This window comes from Belonocnema kinseyi, chromosome 7 (genome assembly GCF_010883055.1).
Source record: "Belonocnema kinseyi isolate 2016_QV_RU_SX_M_011 chromosome 7, B_treatae_v1, whole genome shotgun sequence".
NCBI classification, from domain to species: Eukaryota; Metazoa; Arthropoda; class Insecta; order Hymenoptera; family Cynipidae; genus Belonocnema; species Belonocnema kinseyi.
Genome location: NC_046663.1, coordinates 144073671 through 144087193, shown reverse-complemented (window position 1 = coordinate 144087193; position 13523 = coordinate 144073671).

The following is a 13523-nucleotide window of genomic DNA, read 5'->3' as shown; positions in this document are numbered from 1 at the left end:
GCCTTACATTATTGCCACAATCTCTAGCACTGCGCCATTCCGACGGGTACTTGTGCGGCAAACCTCAGATCGAAAGTACAAGGTCACTCATGTATTTTACATGGATGATCTTAAGATCTATGCTAAAAACAGAGAGCAACTGCATCTAGCTCTGGGGATTGTCGAACGATATACTAAGGGAAATTGGAATGGAATTTGGGTTAGACAAATGCGCCAAGGTTTATTTGAAGAGAGGAAAATTTAATGGCATCCCTGAAGATCCAGAGCTCGTTGATAGAAGCGCGATACGACATCTCTGCACTGGAGAAACTTATACATACCTGGGCGTGCCACAGATCCGCATTCAGAATGTGACATCTATAAAGAATACTCTCCGAGGCAGATACAAACGTCTCATACGACAGATATGGTCTTCCGAACTGTCGGCGAGGAACAAAGTATCTGCAACGAACATGCTTGCCGTCCCGGTACTACTCTATTCATTTGGAGTAGTTCCATGGACGAAGAACGAGCTCAGATCTCTTGATACCGGGACAAGAAAGGTTATGCACATGAACAAAAGCATGCATCTTAAGTCTTTCGTTCCGCGACTGTACATCTCACGCCGTCAAGGCGGTCGCGGAATATTGAGTCTTGAATGTCTTCACAACAGGATTATTCTGGTAACAGCAAATAGAGTTGCAAATGGAAGAGACCCTCTTCTTAAAATAGTCAGGAATCACGAAAAGGTGGGCAAAGGAGCATTTCTATACAAAGCAGCGGAGGAGGCTGCTGAAACAGTCGGACTTGACTTCAGTATTTGGGGTGAGCAAAATGCATCAAATCTAATTTATCTCGTGTACTCATTCCTGACAGCCCGGATGCTAAGACGGTGTCATTTCCAACTTAACATACCGTCGCCACATTTTTAACCAAGACAATTCCCGATGATAGCTGCAGGGCGTGCCATGCACACCCCGAGCATTTAGCTCACATACCATCTAGTTATCCAACACACGCGGGAACGACATACATTCAAAGGTACAATGCCAAGCTTTCACTTGCTAATAGCCTAAAAAGCATCCCTGCGTGTCAACAATATGCTAGAACACTTGCAAGCGAATCCTAGAGGTAGAAGAAGAAGTAGACATGAAGAACAATGGGAGGAAAATTTGCTAAAAACTAAGAGAAACAAGGTATAAATTTTATATTCTAAAAAAATTCAATTAAAAAAAAAATGTCATAAAAATAATAGCGATAAATTTTTCAATGCAAATATCAATTCATAAATGTGAGATATTTTACACTGAATTTATATCAGTAAAATTTTATTGAAAATCAGTGACAATCAGTGAGCGAACGAGTTCTCAGTATTTTATCAGCGAAATGTCCTTTTATTTCTTTCAGGGTGAAGAATATATATCTGTTTCAAATAAAATCCAGAATTTTAAAATCTGCTGTAAACGTCTGAAATGGCATGAAAAAATTGGAGTCTCAGAAGAGAATACATTTCATTCAAATTTTTAGCAATTAGCTGATTACGACAAACAGAATATTTTGCTAAGTAATATAATGGAATGCGAGAATCCATCATCTGTAGATCTTAGTTCTGAAAAACAGAGGTTAATAAAGTGGAATTTTGATTTGCCCATGAGAAAAAAAAATATTCCTGTTTGTCAGCAGTTTCTCTGTGAATTACTTGGCACAGGAAGTAAAAGATTAAGGGTTTTACAAGGAAAACTTTTGAATAAAAAAAATGTATCCGATACTAGAGGTAAACACACTAATCGTAATGTAAAATTAAATGCCAATGTGAAAGACCTAATCAAAATTCACTGTTATAGTTTGAGACATCGCCAATCTCACTATGAAAGAGAAGGAACTGCTTTAAAATACTTTGAAAATCCGGAATTGAATTTAAGTACTTTATGTAACCTATATCTTGACTACTATCAGACATCAGACAAGAGGAAGACATTCCTTTAAGCGAATCTTGCTACGCTAAATATTTTAACCATAACTTGCCTTTTTCGTTTAAGCTTCCCCGAAACGATGTATGTAACGTGTGCTACGAAACTGATCGTAAAAATGTGGAATCTCTGAATATTACTGAGCATAAAAAAAGCTAAAGATGATTTGAGCTTTAAAAAAGAACTTTTATCAGAAAAAAGACGTTCTATGTTGCGAGTTCGATCACGCGCAAAATTTATCATTACCAAAGATTCCCATCAATGATCAGTTTTATAAAAGATTATTATGGCTTTTGCTTTTTAATGCCCATGTACACAATACAGGTAATAGTTACATGCTTACATACCTCGAAGAGCTTGCAAAGAAGGGTGCAAACACGGATTGTAGCTTTCAATATAATACAGTAAAAGAAAAATTTAATTCAGAATGTCACTCTAAAATAATCCTTTTCTCGGATGCTGCCTCTGGACAAAAACGTAATTATACCATGTTTAAATTTTTAATTCTATTATCAATGGAACTAAATTTAGAAATTTTACACGTATTTCATATTCGCGGCCATTCATATTGTATATGCGATGGCAATTTTGGAATGTACGCTCAGAAGAAGAAAAAAAAGGAGAGAATTGAAACGTTCGATCATTATTATAATCTAATTCTTAGTGCTCGTAATCCTTCTTTCACTATAATTAAATCTGCAACAGAAATTTTACACTATTTTGATACATTATTGAGGGATAAATTGCAAAAACCCAAAGGAATGAAAATAAGTGAATCAAATGTCATTCAGTATCATCCAAGCGGAAAAATCCATGTTATTCAAAATTATAATAAAGAAAATCCTTCTGCTTATGAAGTGAATTTAGCTATTGAACTTGCTACTCTTTCTAAGTTACCTCCACCTCGAGTAGGTATCAGTATAGCTAAAATAAAAGACGTTAAAAGTTTACTGCTTTACCTTACAGAAAAAAGACACGCGTTCTTGAACAATTTTTTTTCTTAATTGAAACTAAACCTTGTGACTGTAAGGCTCTAAATATGACTTCCGACGATGATAGCTGTTCTAAATAAAAAATAATTATTTTTTTTTTCCATAAACGGAATGTATATTTTAAAGCGAACAAGGACCTCATTAGTAAGGGTCGAGATGGGTCAGAAAGAAACTGTCGATTTTCTCTGACCCGATTTTCTTTTCCTCCGCTCTAGACTTCGCTTTGCGTCAGATAGTATCCGTATTCTCTCAACAATATGGTGCCTGATGGTCAGCAGCTTTGACTTTTTAAGTGTGTGCTAACGGGTCCGGAGTTCACGCGCGAACTTTCGAACCTTGGCGGTAAAATTCCTGCCAGATGTAATGTCAATCACACTCTGAATGGGGGGCGCGTAGTTGATGCATTCGTCCTTTGGTCTTATGATCAACCGTTGGTTTTGTTTTACGGTTCGCATCGGCCAAAGCTCTCGCTGCATTATACACACAATAATTGATAGCCCAGAGGTCGGATTCTTCGGAAAAATGGCCACGAAGCTCGTCATCCCCTTTAGCCAGATCTTTAGGCTTGAGAGAAACCTTGGTGTTGATATTTCTCCGGGTCATAAACCATCGCTCTTCCTCTATTGGATACCCCGTTTAGGGGCCACACTCGCATCGTAGCACTCTAGCAATTCGTGTTTTAATCGCTCCGTCCACCTATAGGTCCCGAGATTTCGCCGATCCATCGCATTGAATCCATTTTCATTGGCTGCCCCAGCTCTAGAGTGGTCGGCATTGTTGGCCGACCCATTGTCGGGGGCCCTGCGCATTTTGTTGTTTTGAATTGCACTTACTACAACTATGTTCGGTGTTATTATTGTTGTTCCCACGAGAAGCTAGGAAACGGAGTTCGTCCATCCTTGTAGAGCCCCGCATTCAAGGATAAGGCTGCGTACTCTGAGAGGTCGCCCGGTATCCCAGTCACCGCTCTAGACACCTAACCCAGGTGCCATTCAGCTTTCAATGCTGTTTTCACACCTCCGCTTGGGCGTTAATTCCTTCGGGACCACCCCTGGACAATTGTCCGCGACTGCCTATTAATTTTTGTTACCATATTCTGCAGAAACCCTTGGTACAGGGACCCTCTATCCGCAACCCGAGGACGCGTTCGGTAGCTTTGTCATAGGCCCTTCGGTTTGATTCTAGAGGAATCAAAACCGAACCGAATATATTTATATAATATATTTTAGTCATTTTAAGCGATTTTATTTTTCAAACGAACAATATACTTTCTAAATCTGAATCAGTGAAATTTCACTGATTCAAATAGTTAGCAATGCTTCATTACAATTGATAATATGCATGGAAATTGAAAAAGTCTTATTCTTATTGCCTTGTTTATATATATATGTATATATATATATATATATTTTTAATCTTGTTTTTACGATTTAAAAAACCACCCTTCCTATCAGAAAAATATTCGTAAAAAAATGTTTAATCTTTTTTGGTTGAATAAATTTTGTCTCGGTTATTCTCGTATCTTGTATTGTTGTACTCAAATATAATTTTTGTATTTTCAATGTTGTTTTTCAAAAATTAAAAAAACTACTTATCCTACAAAAAAGTAATTCTTTAAAAATTTGCTATTCTTTTTTAAGTGCACAATTATCCTCAGACTATATCTCTTCGTATCTTACTATGTTTTCCACAAAATGAAGTTATTGCTTTTTCATTATTTTTTTTTTGTTGCAAAAAAATTTAAGTTTTCGATTTTTTGTTAGCAAAACTTCAAAAGTTGTTCTGACAATCTTGTAGGGCCTTGAAAATGTAACGTTTTTCTTTTCTGGGCTTTTCCCCATAACACGCTTTGTTTGGATTCAAGTATTCATTTTCGTTTGCTTTTAGGATTTTAAGCATTCTATAACTTTAGCAATTTTTATGATATCAGAAAAAGTAATGGCAATAAATTGTTCGCGTTTGGCCTACTATAAACGTATGTTAAAAGAATTTTCAAATATTAAAAAAAAGTGGTCTCAACAATTTTTAAAATGCACCAACAATTTAAAATTTCTCCGAAAAAAACTGGCTAACGAAGTGCTCCTTTATTTTTATATCCTTACAAAGTGTGCTAAAGGGGAATCCGATTGAATAATTCCTTCAAATTTAATCGTGTTTACAGGCTACAATGACATTGACAATAACGAGAACAACGACGAAAGACAGACACTGACGCAAAAATTATTCTTTCTAACCCAGGGGTATCAAAACGTGGAAATTTGATGGAATCCGCGAAAGTCATTTTTCACATAAAACCAATACCTTCTCATTAGTATGAAAATGTAAAAATGGTAAAAGGATTTTATTTTTATGAATAAAAATTTGTATAACTCTGAATATTGCGCTAACTAAATAGGTATTATATCCCGGAAGCTATAACCGCAAAATTTATATTAAAAAAAAATGAAAGTTAGGTCAAGTTCGCTATACTTGTACCCATTTGTGCAGTAAACGTGTTTTTGAGCCAAAGAAAATCATTGGCACAATTTTTATAAAACTTGTATTTTTGCTGCATCACCGACTTGTTAGGAGCGCATTATGCACAGTTTTTTTAGGCGATTAGAACAATTACACAATTTTGTGTAGTGAACAGGGTATCTTCCTTACCTGCAAAACTTAGGAGACCTGAAATTGCCAGGGAATTTTTATACATCTAGAAAAACGTGAAAATGTCAAAGTTTTTTCTTAAAGTTAGGGCATTTTTTTGAGGGCGTGCTTAATTTTATTTTTATCCTGCTATTTAAAATTTAATAACAATGATTTTGCATTTATAAAAGTTGATTATGCTACTGTATTTAGCTATGTTTAAGCGTTTTTTATTTTTCAAACGAACCATATACTCTCTAAATCTGAATCAGTGAAATTACACTGATTAAAATAGCTAGAAATGGGTCACAGACCACGGAAAGAATGGTTTAAATGTGTGAATGACACCCTAGTTAGAAGAGACGTAAGAAGCCACCGAAACACGAGAGCCTACATGAAAAAATGCATGGACGTAAAAGAAGGTATAGAAGTATGCCAGGACAGAAAAATATGGCGGCAATTGCGAACAAACTGTCGAATTATCAAGCAAAATAATGAATTTTTTCAACTAAAAGTGTTCATTTTCTAACTAAAAATAGAATAGTAAAATTTCAGTAAAAACTAATTAAACAAATAGTTTATAAATTCAATTTCAATTCAATTCAGTTTATAAATTCAAAATCATTGTTATTAAATTTTATATAGCAGGATAAAAAGAAAATTAGGCACTCCCTCGAAAAAATTCCCTAACTTTAAGAAAAATGCTTGAAATTTTCACGTATTTCTAGATGCATACAAATTTCCAGGCAATTCCAGGTTTCCTAAGTTTTGTAGGTAAGGAAGATACCCTGTTCACTACACAAAATTGTGTATTTCTTCTAACCGCCTAAAAAAACTGTTCATCATGCGCCCCTAACAAGTCGGAGATGAAGCAAAAATACAAGTTTTATAAAAATTGTGCCAATGATTTTTTTGGCTCAAAAGCCGTTTACTGCACAAATGGACACAAGTATAGCAAACTTGACCTAACTCTCATTTTTTTTTAATTATAAATTTTGCGGTTCTATCTTCCGGGATATAATACCTATTTAGTAAGCGCAATATTCAGAGCTATAAGATTTTTAATGCAGAAAAATAAAATCCTTTTACCATTTTTACATTCTTATACTAATGAGAAGGTTATGGTTTTATGTGAAAAATGACTTTCGCGGATTCCATCCAATTTCCACGTTTTGAGACCCCTGGGTCAGAAAAAATAGTTTTTACGTCGGTGTCTGTCTGTCGTCGTTGTGCTCGTTATTGCAATTATTGTTGTAGCCTATAAACACGACTACATTTGAAGGAATTATTCAATTGGATTTCCCGTGGACACACTTTGTAAGGATATAAAAAGAAAGGACCAGTTCGTTAGCCAGCTTTTTTCGCAGAAAATTTAAATCGTTGGTGCATTTTGAAAATTGTTGAGACAACTTTTTTTTAATATTTGGAAATTCTTTTGACAGACGTTTATAGTAGGCCAAAACACAAACAATTTATTCCCATTACTTTTTCTGATATCATTAAAATTGCATGTTATGGGAAAAAATCGAGAAAAGAAAAACGTTACTTTTTCAATGCCCTACATGATTGTCAGAACAACTTTTAAAATTTTGCTTAAAAAAATCGAAAATTCAAATTTTTTTGCAACAAAATAAAATAATGAAACACCATTAACTTCATTTCGTGGAAAACATAGTAAGATGCGAAATATATTTCCACGTGTGAAATATCCATGCGGGTATACGCATCCATTTTTTAGTGAAATCAGAAAAAATAATTAAGTTATAAACAAAGTTTAACAATTTTGTTATTGCCAATCAGCGCCCAGCCAGCTACCCTCTGAGCATTCGATCATAAGATTTGTCCGATCGCCCAGGCTCTTATAAGACAAATATACCCCGGCCAGTCCCCGACCATAAACCTTGTACCAAGGCTAACTCGAGCTATTTCCACATGGGATAACATGAATTTTGTTAAAAATTCCTCTTTTTGGTTCAGAAGTAAGCTATGTATTTGGGTAAAAATTTATTAATTTTAGCTTTGTTTAAAAAAATTTTGTATGGTCGAAGACTCATCATTCTGCTTTTTATGTATTAGAATAGTATTTTTAATGAAATTTTACAAACTAACTGAAAAAACTCTATAGATATGTTAGTGAGGAATCTGCCTGTGTCCTTGAAATTTCTTTTCGACTAATACGCTAGGACTATTGCAGAAATTCTATTTTAAGGTACAATTTTAAAAATAGCTAACTTTTGAATCGTATGCAGTGTCGTTTCACCCGAATAAAAATGCTTCGACTTGAGTTCGTCTTGAATTGTCCCCAATCAAGACATGCTGAAGTCGAAAAGGTCGACTTGAGCATGTCTCAGTTTTGAGACGGAGTTGGTCTTCACTTTATGTCTTGGAGACAAGTTTTTATGTCTTCAAGAAATAAATTTATCTCTTAAGTCGTATTTTTATGACTCCAACACGTGCGGTTTATAACTTCGAGCGTATACCTGCCCTAACAATAAGGTTATATCTAACAGTCATAAAAGCTAATCTCTGTTAATGGTTAAACAATTAATATTAAATATTAAATATCAAATCAACTTATTTATGGATTGTTATTTATATTATACTTGTTTCACGATGATACCGAAAGTTTTGTTGGTATTTACGTAGTTCTAACGGCTTAAGAGATCCTTCTAGAAAGTTACAATTACTATTTTTTTTGAAGAAAAATTTTTCAGGGTTATAATTTTTCAGACCCACCGATTCTGAAATTTTAAATTAAAAAAAAACTAATTTAATAATTACAAATTTTTCATTCATGAATTTTAATCCCATTTATGAGCCAAAAAAGGTTCGATATTCGCAGCCAAGACAAGGCTCGTCTTAGTCAAGTAAACGTCGTCTTAGCCAAGACAAGGTTCGACTTAAGACAAGTAAACGCCGTTTTACCTGTCTTGGCCATAAAAGTAAGACGAAGGCCTATGTCTCATCTCAGTTTTGAGACGCAGCCAGACATGGATGTCTTGGAGAGGCACTCAAGACATAACCAAGTCGAAATCAATCCGAAGCATTTTTACTCGGGCATGCACACCGGAAAGACAAGGGTACCCAGGTAGCCGTGGAGGAAAAGACAAGCGCCCCCCTTCATGCACTAGTCCCAGGTATTGCGGGTGAATTTATGATTACCCCTCCCTAGATAAACCTTTTTAATATTTGAATTGTACAAAACGAGACTTTTCTAAACATATTGAAAAGCCCCCAATAGCCTACTTAAAATTAATACAAATTTTTTGCATTATTACAATGTTTGTTATACTTGAAATTTTTATATTTGAAATTTCTTTCCAACTAATACTTTTATTTATAATGATTCCCTATAGATATTGCTGAGAGATATCCAGGACTATTTTTAGTTTTGCACCATAACTATTACTGTATTTTTTCTCAAGTTTCAGATAAATATGCACATGCATGTGGTTTATATTTAAAAAATAAGTTTTTATTGTTATTCTTTTGCTAATCGTGAAAAAAACATGTTGAGTTTCATCTCGATGTACTTTATGTTAACGATTCTGGATAAAATTTACAAAATAGTTTTTTTTCTTGTAGAAAATATTTGTTACACTTCATGGGGTTGAATTTATGAAATTTAAAAATTATATTATTTAAGGCAATTAGTAAACTTATGTTATACATAAAAAATTGTTCTAAAATCTTTTTATTAGACTCTTTAAAATGAAAAAAAATCATTGAACAATTTTCCAGGAATGCCTTGACAATTTTGTTATTTTATTCATTTGTTATTTTTAGAATCTTTAAAAAAAAGTTAAAAGTTGATGTGTAAAATGATTCGTTTTCCGGTCCACTAAGGTAACCTCCAGCGTTCCTAGGCACGCTGTCCTGCAGAGAGAGTTTAGTTGCGAGGATGAAGTCGTAGTGTGACTGACGACGAGTTGATAATGTTCTCGTTAAAGTCGGAAAGCCCTCATACTTCGACCTAGGGAAGTATGAGGGTTATCAACCCTTGGACGGTGGACACACCTGCAATCGGCACAGGATCCCCAACGTAAATGCTCTGCTAATGTAGGTCATAAAAGGTAGCAGAAAAAAGGGACATATTTTTTAAAGGCTGCCTTTGATTAGGCACATATTTACAGCTCAAAGCAATAGTTTTCAGCAATAAAATAATTTTTCCACGTGGTACTTCATGTTTAAACATAAAATCTAGTTAGAAAAAAATAACCTTCTTAGATGAACATTTAACAGTCTGCCATTCGTTTGAGCACAATTCTAGACTCAACAAGACACAATAAAACTATTGCCAGACGGTTATTCTGAGTATGAGAATAAAGCATACTGATGTCAGTAGCACAGAAATGCTGGCTACTAAAATCAACTTCTTACAGTCTTAAAAGCATAGTTTAGATTTATCTCAACATGAGATTGACAATTTTTACACGGCAGACTGTTTGCCGACTTATAAATATTGTAGACGTCTCGGGGTACTAACAAATTTTTCATAATAACTCGGTACAATTTTTTACAGTCTGCCTCTTGAATAAATATAATATTTTACATATCAAGCAAAATTATTGCCATGACAATTCGCGAACTATGAAGTATAGGCAGACGGGATTGAATTGTATGCAAAATATACTGTTTTTTGGCAATGTTTTACTGTCTGCCATTGTTTTCTTATAATATTTATACTTCAAATAAACAAACTAATAAATGGCAGACGATTTATAATAATAGTAGTGTCAATATAATATAAAAATATTGTTCCGTATTTTTGACGCATACGTAACTGATTCCAAAAGTTCTTTTTTTTTAAATAGGAGTGAATAATAATAAATATGTTCAATAGAAAAGAACAATCGTTTATTGTCGTAATACATAGGACATTACAACCCTGATTTCTGATAACCTGACATCTAACTATCTAGCATCCCTAGTCATTTTCATCTGACGATAAACCTTCGTACTGTACATCGATATCTGAGCTGTCATCACTTTCTACACTAAAGCCACTGACTATGCTTTTTCCATCATCTTCACTATCATTATAATCATCATCATCATTACCATTATCATCATCATTATGAACATCATCATCATCCCCATCATCATCCTTATCATCATGACCATCATTGTCAGTACCAATATTTTCCTTAAGTAAATCCTAAAGGGAAAATGTTTGACCATAAAGCATAGGAAGTAATAGGCTTGTCCTGTGCTCCGAAATACTGTGCAACAGTAGCGACAACGAAGCATTGATTAGAGTAGAAATTTGAACTAATTTATTTTTATTCATTGATTTATTATAATTTTTTTCATGTTGGACTTTTTGCAAAACAATCATTGTTTTCTGGAAACTAAAACTCTTACAGCGCGCTACGCGTGCATGCGTTCCCTTGTCCATTTAGATAACCATAAAATAAACATCTTTCAATAAAATGTCAACAATAAAATTTCAACAATATAAACTACCGACACGCGCAAAATGGTGGCGCTCTATCAGCTTACTGTCTTTTAAAATAGGACTATAGTAAAGTAATTTTAATTTACAATGACTTTTAGAACAGACACATTTGAATGACATTGTTACTAATGTCATTTTTACAATATCTTAAGAAGCTTACTTGCCATCTCGTCTGTTATTCAATTTTAGTAATGTTATATCATGTTATTTAATAATAGTTTTTCCCCTTCATTGCAAAATGACGCATAAGCAAGTGGGGCAAATATAATGATTTTTTTTTAATGGAGTAACCGCTGTTAAAAGCGTTAAATCAACGCATTGTTATAGTTGAAATCTAGCATCATCAACAGTGTATGATCACAAAATTTACAAAGACATCTGCAGTGCATTATAATTACGTAGCATATAACAATTATTGACGATCAAACGTTTTACCCTGCCATTATAACTACATTTGCTATATAATTGTACTATTGAATATTGACAATAGTAATACTAATTGTCTGCTTATCTATAATTGGTTGAAAATCATGGCAAGCATAGCAAAAAAAAATAACAAACAGAGAAAAATTAATTTATTCGTTACAAACGGCTACGCGTCAATATTGGAAAAAAACTTTTTTACCTTATAAGATTGACACTTGTAAAACTACAAATCGTCTGCCAGTTGGTAGTTTATTCGATACGTAAGTATTGAAAAATAACAAGGAAACTGAAAAACATTGCCAATAATTATTACTTTTTTTTGCAAAATAAAAATAATTTTGCAATTATATGTATACGGTTCATTAGGCTGCCATTCATTTTATTCTATATTTTGAATAATAAAGACTATATTAATAAAGACTATTGAAGACTATCTTAAAACTACGAGTCTGCGAGCTCGACTTAGCTAGTAGTAACTGTACACGTGATCTCGGCAACTTTGACTATTGGACAACGAGTCCAACTCTCTAATTCTAAACCCTATGTACTTCGGTAGACATTTTGACCAGTCACTCTTGCTCTGTCGACCACTTTGTCACCATGTTTGTCGCCATTTTCTTTGTTGGTAGCAAATTTTCAACTTCAAGGTCTACTTTATTCAATGGATTGAAACTAATTTTTCATTGTTTGAAATTTGCAATAAATAACTTTTTCAACTTTCTCATCAGATTCTCAATATGTTATCACACTTGCATTAACCGCTTGAGTTCGCAGCTGTGTTATAGAACTAAATTTATTCGAATGCTTAATTCTTGTTGGCTTTCTTCTACAGCACATAATTTTCTATTTTTTTATATTATCGTCTTTTCTTTCGAAAATTAAGAAGCTTCTAGATATAAAAAAGGTCAGTGTCACCTAAAAAGATTTGGTTATCTGAATTCAGTCAACTAACACACAGAAATTAAGATTTTTAAAACAATTCTTGAGATACAAGTTTGTGCAGATTCTGTATGCTTGTATGACATCGGCTCACATCAAAGGAGGCATGATTCATTGTAATAATAATAGAAATTGACATTTTTCAATGTAATATGTAACAATAAGCATTTAATATAAGTTATGCCACATACCGCTAAATGTTCTAGGAAATATCGTGCGAAATATTTCTATTATAACTTATTTTAGCGAATTGACACATAGCAACTAACATTGAAAAAATTCCTTACATATAGTTTAATCCAGATTTTCAATTCTTGGTATTTTTAAGTCTCGCATGAAAGTTCCAATAAAAACTTCAGCCTACGCAAACGCATATTCATGGGGTACACGCGCATGTTTCTGTTGATTAACTTCAATATTCCACACAATATGCAACTTTCAGATACTTTCACGTGATATCTTTTCTTTAAAAGCACGTGTCACAAATCTTTCCACAATGTCGGCAAACGTCGGTGCAAGATTCTATAGAAAATTTCTTTAATTATTGAGTCATACCACGGAGCAAAAACAAATTTCTGTTCTCTACATTCTAGCCAAAAGTTGATAATCGTACGGAACAAGTGAGCCATCACCCTTCTACAATGTCTGTGGATGCCGTTACAGTACTTTGTAGAAAACTAGTTTGATTCTTGAGTCATAAAAAGGAGCAGCACCAAATGTTTGCTCTCTACATTCTAGCCGCAAGTTTCTTAGTCGTATAGAAAAAGTGAATCAAAATCACCTTACCTATCTACTAATTAAATCTTTTATAAATTGCTTACAAAATTGCCATTAATTTTTTCAATACATCAGGATAAAAATGTAAAAAATAACGTTTCCAAAACCTTAATCAAAAAGTTTAAACACGCAGTCAAAAAGGAAATTACAGGCTTCTAAAAATACTAATTCAGACGTTGAAGTTCATAAATCCACCTGCACCTCTTCTTCGAGAAGGGTAGTCATCCTGGTATAGAGTGTTGTTGTATTTAATTACTCTCCCTTTCATGTGTTTACGAGCTCCATTCCCTTCGGATCTTTCGCAATTTTACTTGACTCTATGTCTTATGCTTCACTCAACCTTTGATCGCTTAGCCA